The sequence below is a fragment of the Dromaius novaehollandiae genome, chromosome 4 (assembly GCF_036370855.1).
Source record: "Dromaius novaehollandiae isolate bDroNov1 chromosome 4, bDroNov1.hap1, whole genome shotgun sequence".
Lineage (NCBI taxonomy): Eukaryota > Metazoa > Chordata > Aves > Casuariiformes > Dromaiidae > Dromaius > Dromaius novaehollandiae.
Window position 1 is genome coordinate 30,792,580 of NC_088101.1, and position 14,428 is coordinate 30,807,007.

Here is a 14,428-nt window from a genome sequence, read left to right on the forward strand (position 1 = left end):
TTTCTCATTTGTTTTGACCAGCAATTACACTGTAGACCTGAAGAGTCCTTCTGGAGAAAATATTTGTTGAAGCTGGGATGTTTCTATGAACAGTTTTGTTTTCAATGGATAGAGAGGGGAAATAAAATCTCATTTTTCAGGGTTACAATTATTTGACTTATAATTAGCTGGGCCACAAAATCACTGGCAGATAATCTGAAGGTTTTTTATTAGCATTTGATGGTACTTAATGGAAGATCCTGGTATATTTCTGAATTCTGAAATTCAAAGGCTGTATATCTTGGTGGCTGATGGAGACTACATTATTTCCAACCATTTCTCATTTCTCAAAAGGATAGAACTCAAAACTGTGAGCAAGTCTGCAGAGGTGAGTCACGTTTTTAAATCTCTGCACTGTAATATCTGTTCTTGTAATGAAGGAAGGGCATTAAACCTGAGATTATAAGATTTAGGCCCTGGCGAAATATGACAGTGATGGGCTTTCTTATTATACAATTCCTTACATAGATACAACAAGCTACATTAAAAAATATGCATGTGACATAAGTTCATAGAAAAATTAAAGAACTGAGTACAAATCATTATTCTGGGTTGTTAAAGTACTACATGAAATAGGTAGCAAAAGGAGCAACAATGATCAATTCATTTTGCAGCTGAAGTGAGCAGAATAGCAAAGAGACAGCAGGGCCACTGGAAGGATAAAACTTTGAAACAACTGAGGGCCAAAATGAATTCTTCACCCTAATGACTGTGAACTGTAGAGGTAGTAACATTCCAGGAACAAAGACTGATTTTGCTCATGTTTTTTCCCCTTTGTCTTTCCTAGTACATGAAACATTAAAAGACTTTATCACTGTATGAGAGCAGATGATAATAAGGCAATTAGAACAATCAAAGCTGTCAAAGAAGCAGGCTTAGAAAAATCATGTCTCAAGATTCAAAAATTAGTAGAAATAGATAACAAAAAGTCTTTTGCCAAGAAGGCTAGTAGATGTAGTCAGCAGGAGGAGAGAGAAAGGTGTTTGTGTACAGTAGGCATAACTAAAGGAATGCATTAAATTACCTTGGGAAGATACAGAAAATACTGGCAAAATTACAGGATATTCAGACACAAAACATGCCATTTAGTGAGAGGTGTCTTGGCATTGATTCATGAAGAGGACGCAAAAACTGATAAATGTGTTTGGTTTGAACATTACTAAATTAGTAGATAACAGTGGAACAGCTACAAGGCAAAATTTACTGGGGTTTTAGAAAAACATTTTATGCTTAGATGGATTTACAAAGTCAGAAAACATCATATCAGCCAAACCTGTTGAAACAGAACAAAGAGTAGTGTGGCCTGAGCAAGCATTCATTAATAAAGAGCAGCATAGAATAGAAAATGCTAATGATCTGCATATGCTCTTTACGATTACGTTCATGGGATTACTAGTAATTTTGTTTTTGTTTTTTACTGTTTAAGTTTACTGGTTTGTGAGAGGGATGATAGAAGACCAGCAGAATAGCTCAGATTTTGAAAAAAAAAAAAGCATTGTCTTATTGGAGAATTAAAAATTGCAGATCATTTGCTATCTGATTTGTCTATGTGCTAGTGACACACACACTTGCCTTCATTTCCTGTATATCTTGCAACATCTCATAAGCCTCTTAGAAACTATTGATCATGGTGAATGGGAGAAGCAGCCAAGGAAGTATCTGCTGGAATCTAAAACAGTTAGGAATAACAATATAAACAAGCTCAGCTAAACAAATATAAATTGAATTGCTTCACTTATTCCAGCTCTCTATTTTATATACTACCACCTCAAGATGATTCATACGCTCCTGGTATGGTCTTATTACTTCATTAAAGCATTTCTAGTTTGTCAAAATCTATACAGAATGGCATCACATACAAAAAGTATTATCTCCTTGTTGGAGAGAAGTGAAGGTAACATTACTGTGATTCATTTTTAGTGCTGGGTAATGCTTGGAGATGCATCATGAATACATTTACTATTGTAGCAGAATAAACCACGCTGTGCAAAGACCTTCTTGAAGAATGGTGTAACATGTAGAGAATAGTACAGTACATTACAACTCTGCTGCTACTGTTAGGGCTCAGCTGACACTTCCATTATCCTCTCCTGATTTATTACTACTGTTCATATTACAGAAGCATCTAGAAGTCCCAACAGAGATCGTGCCTGCATCTCTCTGCAGAGCTTTTACTCTCAGTGGGTGAGATGTGAGAAGTGGGAGGGGAAACAAAAAGATGAATTGGCTTGCCCAAGTCTGAGAACCAGTTCACATAAGTGGTGAAAAAGGAGAGGGATAGAGTCTGAAAGCTGAACAACCACGTAAGCCAAGACCTGTACTTGTAGGAACTTGCTTTAGTTCTCTGTAGGCTTGTTAGCTCAGGTCTCTGGTAATAGAGTTGCATAGTTTTCAGCAGAGCACAAAGCTACCAGCAAGCAGGATGAGTTTGCACCTACCTATTTTACAACAAATTTTACACCATATTCTCATTGGCAGCATCCAGTTTAGAACTTAGATTTCCTGATTCTCATTCCAGCCATCTAACTGTATCACACACCCCATTTGGATGGATTTTGTGTTGGTCATTGTGGCCCATTTATTCCAACTGGATATGTGCCTAAAAACCAGGTCTCTTTGTTTTAAAATATTTTATTTAGATCAAGTGCTTATTTCCGAAGAAACAAATACTGCTAACATGAACTATTTATAGTAATCATTGTTTACAATGAGATTGGATTGCTATGGAGAAAAGTACTGAACAACGTATTGCTCAGTGAAAGAATAGGGTTCTGTAGATATGATAATGTGATTTTTCTCTGTCTGTTTGCAGAACATGTTACCTAATGCTATCTAGTTTAGTTTTTATATTAATCAAAGATATATTTATAAGTATCGATTTTAATCTACATGCCCAGAGAAGGCCTTTATCCTTATATGAATTATTAATACATAAAAATGCTCTATAGTCTTTTCAGAGATGCAAGGGATAATCAGTCTTAGAGCTTGCAATGAATGTAACTATCGATTTACTAATATGAAGTAATTTGTGTGATCTAAATATGGTGCATACAATGTGTGCAAATTGATTCCAGTTAATCATTTTTGACTGTTCTCCTAAATCTTAGTAAGTCAAAGCCCTGGCTTTCCCTACTCAGGTTTCTTGGTGGCTTTCAGAGGATCGATTTTCCTTTAAATCTTTGGGCCCTGATCCAGTACACCACTTAATGGCCTGCTTAGATTTAATCATGTAAGTATCCATAATGACTTCAATGAAAAAAACTTGCATGCTCAAATTCAAATCTGTCTTGACATATTTTGCTGGATGAAGGTCTAAGCTTGCATCTTATTTGATTTTTATTTGACAGTAATTATTGGACAATAATATTGTCAGCTTCATGTTGGGCAATACTGGATTAGTTTAAAAAAAAGAGTAAAATGGAATAAAATAAATTCATCCACTATACTGCACTTTTAATATGAAAGGTTTTGCAAAATTAATTATTCTGACCAACTCATAAAATTGTTGATAGATAGTTTTGATGAGAAAAAATGTCTTGTTAATCTTACATTTATCAACTTGAAAATATGAGAGAAGTATATATGTTTTTAAGGCATGCTAACAGTTAATACATCCTTTGATTATAATTTCTATAAAATATTTTTATTAAGCTATTTTAAATAGAACGGTCATTTCTGAAACATGCATAGGTAGTATGTCATAAAAAGACAAACCTGTAGATGGAATAAATTCATACATTATTGAAAGAAATGTTAAAAGTGATTATTAGCTGCACTATCCTAGTATCCTGGGACATTCCAAATTGACTTAGCAAGTTATAGTTTGCCTATCTAAAGTCTCCACTACAACTGAACTTGAGTAAGAGAATACCTCTTTGTTACCTGTTTCAAGCTACTCTTTTGTGTTCCATTGACTTTAAAGCAGACAGTTATCTTGGGGCTGTCTACATTTCAGCAATATATTAAATGGCAAGTTACCATATACCATTTTTTCTGTACCCTGATTGGGTGGAGCATAATCCTGCAGAAAGCTTTCAAAATACACACAAACACATCTAATATATGGACTTATGCCACTGCATGGCAATGTGATTACTCACATAACTTTTTCTTTTCACTTTTCAATGCATATTTGTGTGTGAATGTTTATGGAAAGTGACTGAAATAAGTCACAAATGCATATGGTACACTTACAACTGAACGCACATTTGCAAATGCTTTTGCTTTTGCCTGGTGGTGTTGGTGGTGTTCAATTTGTGATCCTATATTAAGAACTGGTTTCTATGTACACTTTCAGTCTTTAATATTACCACAAGGAACATGAAAGTAATAGAGTATTTTTACAGATTTTTGCAACTCTATGAAGCCAATAAGGTTTTGATGTTTTAGGGTCTTGGGCAAAGTTAAAATGGAAATCGTGAAAAGGGGGTTATTTTTGGTAGTTCTGAAGAGTTCAGCTCCTCTTGAAGTTAATTAATGGGATCTTTAACTCCAGTGGGATTTTGTTCCTGATACTTGTAATGCCAGTACTTTGATGATTCAGAACACCTAAACACATTCAGGTGAATAAGTAAAGACAAGAGGCAACTGTAAAGCATCATGCATTGACATCTGTCATCTCCTGCCTCTCAGGAGATGACCACCTGAAAGCAGTTCTAGAGGCTAATATGTTAGCAAGAATGGTTCTAATTTTCAAATGGAGAAGCATTAATAGAAACACAAACAAATTCTGAAATGATGTTATTTCATAATTGTGTGGAAAGGAACAAAAATTAATGTGTATTTTTAACAATTGATTGTCACTAAGTAGTAACTTTCATATAAAAAGTGCATTAATTAAGTCAGAGCATTATGGTTTTCTTTTCTGATATTGCTATGTGCATACAGTACTCTGAGAAAAGATTTTATCCCTTCCAATAGAAGGCTTCGGACCAGAATACGAAAACAATTTCCTCTGTATATAATATAGAGGGACAAGATACCAAATTCCATTTGTCATCTATTTACCCATAAAAGCTTGTTGGCTTATACCGTATCCTAAGCACAAACAGATTCTAGTCCCCTTTAATTCCCTAGGATGTTCTCTATGTTCTGGAATACTCATATATAAGTTAAACCAGCAAAGGCCCTGTTGTTGATGCAGATATACAATACAAGTGTTTATGCACTATTGGCTTTTCTGGCCTCAGAAGTCCAGATTCTTACTGAACTTGATTTGGGACAGATTTTGTCTCAAGTAATTCTTAGTACTTCTTAAATCTAATCCGTCTCCCCCTAAGATACTTCTGTTTCCAGAATGTTGGAAGGTAAATAAACAAATAAGTGTGTGCATGAGGAGGAAGAAGGAAAAGAATCAAGAAGTTAAATGAGGAGTTTGGTAAAGTTCCACTGAACTTTCTTTTGTGACAGCATCTTCTGGTTTAGGATTGCAGTGAGTTTTGGTTAAAAGTGCATGAGTAGTAAAGGACATATCCGTAATATGTCCATGCATCTCAACATCCTTCATTGTTTCTAATTTTCCAAAAAAATGCTGCATTGCCGAGCTTCATAAAATGAATGAATGGACTTAATTAATGCCTTTTCATTAACTATGCTTAATCTAACATTTTTAAAAATCTGCAACTAATACTGAAGAGAATTATATGAGGTCTGGTGGGGATTAAAATTATCTTTGATAATGCTGGAGAGTTTTTCTATATAAATACTTAGAAACTGTGCTCATATTATAGTATGATGGACACCTGAATTATTTAGAACAGAGCTTGTTTGTGTTTCTTGCTGGAGGACAAACACTCCGTTGCTCTTCCAGCATAGAGTATGTTTTCTTGTTAGTAACAACTGCTAGCCTGGGCATATATACCTATACAATTAATTATCATCTGTCAACAACAAGCAGGCACTAAAAGTTTTGTGTATGTGTGACGATTCTGCAGCAAGTGTTGTGCAAGGGTGCCAGAGTAGGGGGTGCCTTTCTAAGATATATGGGTTGTAGAATGGAGATTTATCTGAATGGAGGGCTATTGTGGTACCATTGCTGCTGGTTGGAATTCTTGCCAGCAGACCAAACATTTCCACCTACGTTCTTTAGACACGTGTTTGTCTATGTGTTTCCCAATATATCTTGTTCCCTTTTCAGCCAACACTATTGAATTGCCCTGGCCTCTGTTGTGCCCTCTGGCCTAAGAGGCCTTTAGGTTCCCTCAGCCTACTGCAGCAGCTGCTCAGAAAAGGGATGCCATTGAAATAATGTAACATTTTCTCAATTGTGTTTAGCTCAGTAAAACTCTAAGAACATTTCACTGCAAAGGCAGAAAGAAAGGTATCTTTGTCGATATGTGGCTTTTCACCTCACCTTTAGCTCTGAGTTTTCTACTGACAAGTATAAAATGATAGATGCACGTTTCAAGATTTTTTATGTCTTGTAAATGACAGTACATATCTTATCACTTTCTTATTTTTGATGGTTATTTCTTTTTAAGTTTCCTGTTGTGTATTAGTGCCAGAACACAACCTTTGGAACTCTTGCGAAGCACATACTTAGGGTAACCTGAAAGTGTGACTTGGTAACTTTTATCTTTACTCATAGCTATGGCACAGCAGAAAGTATCTGTGGTCTTTGCGGCTGAATGATCAAAGAAAGGGGCTGATCTTTCTAGAAGAAATTCTGGCAAGCCTTCTTAGCCTTTACCTCATTCCTTCAATAATAACTGAACAGTTTTAAGGTTGAAGAATGAAGCAAAAAGCGCTCGTCCGACTGACCTACAATCTCTGGTACTCTGATGATCCTGGTCATGGTTCATCTTCTAAAAAATTCTTATGCCTTGTAACCCACACAAGTTTCCATAATTCCTTGGGTACAGGGGCTCCCATTAATGCACTTTAGATGGAAGAGGGCTCATGCTAGACTAGTTCATGAAACAGAAATAACCTTAGCGTGCGTATTTTTCAAGCACATGAAAGTGGGCTCCTACCTAATTTAACCTCATTGTGCTGTGGGTTCTGAAATACTGAGCTTTGCTTTAGGAGAGAAAGGTATCTTCAGAGTCTCTGACTCCCTTCTTTTTCTTGTTTAAATACTGTAGCAGTTTTTTTAGCTTGAGAGATCTTTCAGTTTGCAACATTCTTAAAGTCCTCTTCAGCTGACTGAAACATCAGCCAGAAGCTTAATAATTCAAGTGGCAAGTAAACAGCCATAGCTTCCCTAAATGGAGGAGATGTTAGGGAAAGCATTCTCCAGCTATACTTATGCAGCAGCTATGGCATCCTATGCCATGAGTTGCAAAACCTTGAGAGACTGCCTACCTAATTGGTCACGTACAGCTGCACAGAACTGTAGGGGAAAGTGTCTGAGAAATGAAGTGGGTCAACTTGACACCAAATCTGAAATAATTTTATTCAGAAAGAAATGAGTGTTCTGTATCTAACCAGACACTACTGCTTACCCAAATAAGAGGAAAATGAACTTCGTTACATAAAAACATAGTTTTAAATCCTAAAACAAAGTTGGGTTGTTGACTCTATACAATGATCAGAATTTGTTAAATTCAAATCCAACTGTGTTCTTTCACTTAGGTTAAGGATTTCATGGAGAATGCTCTGTGGATTGCTTACATTCAGCAGCAATGCTCCATAGTTGACTGTGCAAGAACCACTGTTGTAAAACAGACATAATTACTTTGAAAGTATAATCAGTGTGTAATTCCCCTGTATGAGGATAACTAATTCCAATTTTACTTTGTCTCACTTTTAAGGCTTTACTCAGCTTAACAGTAGTCTATTTTTCTCAGCTTCCTTCTGTTTTCTTTGGAAGAACTTTTGGGCAGAGACTGCCTTCATTTGGAGTAGCCTCCACAGGTTGTCAGGTATTCACAAGTACATACAATGTATTCCTTTGCACTGCTATTCCAACATTTGGAAAACACAAAGTGCATTTTACTGCGTAGCTTTGTTCTCTTTAATGTCAGGAACAATTTGTTTGTACCCTTGCAACTCTCTGTGACTTTATCTCTACCTGAAAAAAAGGGTATTTCCATAAATGATGATGGTTTAAGCTTAGCCATCTTCTCTTAAAGACATTATTTCAGCAAAGCTAAAGCATTACTTTAGCAAAGCTATTTTTATACCTAAAATTAACCTGAATTCTTCTTTTTCTTCCTTTCATGCCTTAAAATGAAAGGAATTTCTTAAAAATACATTGTATGTTAGGAATATTTTCAGCTCCTGAATGGACTTATGTATTTTTCTAATAATCACAGAGATTGGAAGCTGAAAAAAACCTACAGAGGCCTGTTTGTAAAGCATTCAGGATACAGAACTGCACTTTTACACTGATACTTGAAATTGAAAGCATACCCTGTTTTGTTTGTTTTCTTTCCTTGAAGAGTGCACACAGGAACATAAAAGTGGAAAATATAAAGAACGCCTGGTAGAAAATGAGTGACAGTATTCTTTGCTAAATCTAATACCTGATCTTTCCTACCAGATTAGACCATCCACTCAATTTATTTAATCAGCTGAAGCCAAAATAACCAGGAAACATTAAAAATACATTCCTCAAGAGGTATCAACTTCTGAATAGGAAATTCTGCTGCAATCCTGCTTTGATCCACAGAAGCATGCGTGAGATGAGATAGTTTACTTAGGGGTGGACAGAACTGTAAAAGCCTGTCTGTGTTCCATTGACCTGAATCTCCAAGTAAACTGGCACATCCTACATAATATGGTGATTCTTTTCTTTCCATTCTTTTGCTAGATTTGCTGCTACTTCCATGGTTAAAGAGAAGCTATGCCTTAAAATGAACTGGGTTTGCTACTGGGGATTTGTACAAGATAACTTGATTTTGTCAGCAGTGATCTAACTATGTATGCAGATCTTTCACATGTTTCTCTAATGTTCATCTTAGAGTGCCATTATTACAGTTTGTGAGCAGTCAGAACAAGACATGAAAGAACTTTGCAGGTTAGCCAGCATATTTAGTTGTAACAGTCAACAGATATATTCACTACTGTAGCAGGGATACAAATAGTGAACAAATATTGGGAATAATTAAAGCATTGGAATATGGCATTCCTCTTAGCATAGATGTTTATCTGTATGTGATTAAGCATTGTTCTTTGAGGGTCTGTGTCTTTATTTTGCTTTGTCTTGCTCAGTAAGTTGCAATGCTGTCATTTGCATATCACGTTATCACGAGGAAGCTGGGCAGTAGGTCACTGTTTCTCTCAGAAAGTGGCATTGGGCTCTGAAAGGTTTCATTGTCTGCTTGAAAGCCATGGGTTTATTCTGCCAGAGTGTATAAAACATATCTCCTGTATGTTAATGAAGCTTGCTCATTAAGTGAATTCTCAATTTCACTGCAGTCAGTGGAAGTCCTGGTTTTGCAATGCAGTGCACCAGAATTTTGCTTATTCTTGCTTGGTGTTAGAACAGTGCTGTGTGTTTCCATGAAGTCACATCATTCACAGCATCTCTGGTTCTGGCCTTTGTTCTTTGCCTTTCCAGTACTAAAAAGGGTAACTGGCTAAACACAGTGCACTGTCTGATAGCTCCTTCAAAAACAGTAACAGCAAAAAAGAATATGTATTGTTTTTGTTAAAAATTGTTCATCTGTCAAAAGAATCTTTGTGCTTTTTGCATAGTTTTCCTTCAGCCCTCCATTATTTCTCATACTCACTGTGATTTCTTTGGAAAATGGGAAATTTATTTTTCCTACCATGGATGCAACTGAACTTCATAGACTTGAAGGTTCAGCTCAAATGCTATTGGATTTTTTTTTGCGTAAAGAAAAAGGAGATCAAGAGACTGAGTTTGGGTGGAAGGAAAGGAGAAAAGAACAGTGAAAAAGAAACAATGTTACACAACTAAATACACTCATATAAAAAAATCAGTATTTTTAGTTGACAGTAGGAGTCCCAAAGGCTTTTGGATTAGGGAGTGCTTGAATACTTGCTCTGTCATAGACCATCAGCCTTTAGTTCTGCTCAGCTGTCTCTCCGGGATGAACCTTTCGCTAACATAGAAAAAATCACGACTGACTGGCTAAGTATGATGACAATCTAAATAAGGACCCAATAGAGCAGCTACAGAAAGTGCAGGTGAGCAGTGTAGTTTGTTTCTGGTCTCCTATTGTCATGTGTTTGTCTTGTCTGACGATTTTGTGTAAGGACGAGATGAAAACATATAATTAATTACACTCACTTAAAATTATTATCACCTAAAGGGCTTTTGTGGACATGCTTAGAATATCTGCTATTCCTGATCAAAACAGTTCCATTAGTTAGCTGAATTTAAACACAAAGGTTATAAAGAATAGGTGAAGTAGAACTTTCTTTTGTTAATGCTACAAAATATGCCATAGAAAAATTATCACATGGGCCATTACTGCAAGGAAGATGTTTTAGGGCCATTAGTGCAAGGAAGATGTTTTAAGAATTTCCAGTGGAGAAAAAAGTAGAATTTCTATATAGTTGGCAAAAAGATATTTGGGTTTTCTAAGCTCTGTCAGCACTGTTGTATAGTGGAAATAAAACTTCTGAATTTATTTGAAGTAAAAGCCTTACAGCAGATAAATAATGAACAGATAAACACAAGATCTTAGTTTTAAGACAAAAGATAGAATTGAATTTGTAAAAAGAATTAATTCTTCAGAAGTATTCTGTTGATAAATGAAAAGTGAAAGGAGACATTTTACATGCAAACATCTGGAGACTTATGCTTTCTCAAGAATTTTTCATTCAAATCAAAGATATTTATGCCTTTTAAAAGAAACAACTCTCTTATAGGGTCCGAACAGACAAACCCTTTGGTGCCATGACAATGTTATCTGTCTCTAAAAAGATATAGAATGGAGACACACAAATTTAGTAGCTGTCTTGTATTGTACTTGAAATGTGGAGTAGTGCTAGGTCTGAAGGCAGGGGAGAGGAGATAGTGTCAGGATGTCCAGACTTCTTTTTTTTCTGCTTATTACACAAGTGAACTTCACCACTCTTGTAGTTGAAGCAGGTGATGTCTATTAAAAAGTTTGGACCCCCCCCCCCCCCCCTTAGAGAATACAATTATGCTATCTTAAGGGTTTTTTTTTTTTTGATTTATTCTGATGGCAATGTAAGAAGGGCATGTTTCTGTGAGCTTGTCCTCACAACTTCAGCCATCTGAGGCACCTTTTGACACACTCTGAATTGGAGATTTTTTTTCCCCCAGGGTGCTTTCAGATGATATGTCACTGTGAATTTTCCCAGCAGCAGCTCAAATTAGTTTGTGCTTTAATGTTACCAAGCAGCTCCAAATACAAGGATAGGGTTTCTCCTGTATATGTATCTTTAATGCTATTTACATATACAATTAAGGAAAAGAGTCACAGTAACCACAGAAAACACCCAATTATCTGCTACAGAATCTTAAATCCTAGCTAAATGGCTGTTGAAGTTAGACTTTACAGATAGCATAGCTGACTTCTTTTTTTATCCTGGCATTCTATCCTCCCTATTTCACCATTAGGTAAGTTTGTTTCTTTGCATTCTGAAATATTAATTCCTTTTGTTTTTTGCTAGTTATGAAAATTTCATGAGCAATTGGTAGTGAATATCCCTACGAGGATAGGGAGTAGCTGTTCTCAATATGTTAATTGATTTGCAAATTCAGCTGTCAAAAAAGACCCTGAGAGGAAACTGCAGTAAAACTTTGTTTTCAATTAAGCTAGCAGTGCCGTGGGCTGCTATGCAAGAGACTCCTTTGCATCTAGACTCTTGGAGATCAGGCACATCACAGAGGTAATGCTTTTGGCCCCTAAGGAAGGGGAAGAAGTCAACTGTAACATACCTCTTTTTGATGAGTCAGTCACAGAGTATCATTAGTTGAGATGACTCCAGGTCTTGCTCTTCCTCAGCCAGGATTCAAAGGTATGACAGTGGAGAGCTGGGAATAAGAGAAGGAGAAAAATCAAAGGCTTTAGCATGGGCTGTCCCACATTGTTCAGCACAATATTCTTTCTCTTTTATTTTTTATTATATTATGAAGATAGAGAAAAAGAAACAATCAGCTTTCAGAACTACCAGAGTTAAAAATCATCCAACGTTTGTATGTGTGAAGAATCAAGTAATACCGTTTTCTTTCGTGTGTGTTTCGGTCAACAGCTTTCAACATTTTGTGTGAGAGCACGTAGGATTTCTTACTTTAAGTGGCAGCTCCTGCTGGGAAAAGACAACATATTGACAGTAGGTGGCAGTGCAGCTCTTTCATTTCAGGATTTGGCAAAGTAGCATAAATCCAGCATCTCCGAACTACAGCCTTTTCCAGATGCAGGCCTCAGGGCCACATTCAGTCCTGCAATTCACTTCTCATTGCTGGGGATGTCTCATTAGGAGATTAACTGTTTAAAATGCAGTGCTAATATGAAAGTTTTAATTGGGAAATCCTGTGCATGTTAAGTTAATCTTAAGTACTTTTATCTAGAATGCCTGCTTCCTTTCCACAGTGCTTTGTATTTCTAACCACCTCACGTTCTTTTACACCATATTAAAAAACTTCAAATAGACCAACAATGCTTTTTATATTGCAGTTTGCTGAAGATGCTTTAAAAAAGCTGGTTTCTGAAGCCTCCTAAGTCCTGAAGTACCGGGATTCCTGCATGCAATGTGAATTGAATGGTAACAGTGCTATAGTATATTGACAGGCAGTTCTTGTCTGTGGAGAGAATGCAGGACAAAGGTTTCATGGGTAAGTGTGTTATGCATTAGGAAATTCTGAGAACAGCTGGGATTTGTGATTTGAAAGAAAAGCAGATTTAGCAGAAAACTCAGCTAAACATTTAGGTTGAGATTTTCAAAGCGGCCCTGGGGATTTTAGAGACTAGAATCTCGGGATGCTTATAAAATCCTCAGCCCTTAGGCCTATTTTCTTTTCTTTAAAGTGCTTGTGCAGTTTTTAATTTGACCACACCATGCACACAAAAGCCTTGATACTTGGTGGCAGGGGCGGGAAAGGGAGAAATTGAAGTTGCAACTCTGCCAAGGTATAAATTGTTTTCCAGTTTTTACCTTATGTGCACAGTTCAGGTTTTGTTTGCATGGTTCTGTTGTTACTGTTTTACATATTTGCCTGTCTCTTTGTCCTCTTCCCAGGCATTTTTTCAGGGAGACAAGTTTGGGTGCAGCACTATGTGAATACCTTTTCAAGATTTACCAGACTGGCTGGACTCAAACGCAGAAATCTTTGCACTTACTTGTATTACATTGCCCAGTGTAGAAATGTCTGAAAATTGTGAGGAATCTGCAAAGTGGATAAAACTGTGCAGCCTGGCCAGGCATTTAACATACATATTTTAGGTTTTGTGATTAAATGGGATTGTTGTTTTGGTGTGTTCTGGCTTTTTCAAAGAGCCTGGATGGCTAAACAAGCTAAGGGATAAAGATCAGTCACAGTGCAATGGGCCATTAAAGGATGGAGATGACCTGTCATTATGCAGAGTGCATGTGTGTTTGCTTATAATTAATATCACCTCTGTGGATGCTAAACTAACATTAGTATGTTTCAAAGATATGTTTTTGGAAGAGAGGATATAGTTACTTGCAATTTGAGCTACTGAATATTCTCTTTGAGTCATATTTAAATGGTGTAGCATTGAAATTACTGTGATACTTATCAGTATCAAATGAAACTATAGTAAGGCATTTCTGGATACGTGTCTTGTCTGTGAAACCTGAATTTCACATTCATCTCTTGTGCAGAATGCTTTCAAGGGAAAGAATATGAAGCCCACCCTTTGGCAGAGGAGTCAGAGCAAATCTGCCAGTGCTGAGGTTTTCATGGTGCTTTAGCAGTTAGTACTTAAAATGCAGATGCTCGTGTTTGTTGTTTGCATGATTTCAGGGATTCTGATGAAATGTTCCATCTGATCTAGTCTGAGAAAACCCAAGAAAATATGTTAAAGGGCACGATTCATGTCTAGCATTTGTATTTGCAGAGAATATGAAGAAAACATAAGCATTATTCCAAAATAGAAATCCTTTACAAATAAGTGAATCTTATCTTTCTGTGTTATCCATCTTTTCATATGTCATCTAATGCAAATATTGTGCTTTATTACTGAAGGTGGTCTAATTCTAATTATCCAGAGCACAAGATTCGTGTGTATGTGCTCGAACAGTAAAATGAAATATTAGTGAGGCAGATTTGCCTCCAGTCAGGGAGAAAATGGTTAAAGGGAGTACAGGAAATCTGCATCAGATTACATCCAGTGAAACTATGCACATATACATATAATATATATATGTGTGTGTGTGTTTATGTGTGTGTGTCTGGGAGACAGAATATAAGGCTGAAGCTTTTTAAAAGGAGATATAGTATGACAGGCTATTTGAAGACATGAGGCAAGAAGAAACTAAACCC

At 36.4% G+C, this 14,428-nt stretch overlaps 1 long non-coding RNA gene across 1 annotated transcript; it reads right to left on the minus strand.

Moving 5' to 3' along the window:
* Positions 1–469: 469 nt before the first annotated feature.
* On the minus strand, positions 470–12,308 carry LOC135328383 (uncharacterized). The gene is made up of 3 exons (XR_010389212.1): positions 12,144–12,308; positions 11,861–11,956; positions 470–1,708 (listed from the first exon to the last, which is right to left on the minus strand). It is a non-coding gene; the product is annotated as an uncharacterized LOC135328383 (long non-coding RNA).
* Between the last annotated feature and the right edge of the window lie 2,120 nt (positions 12,309–14,428).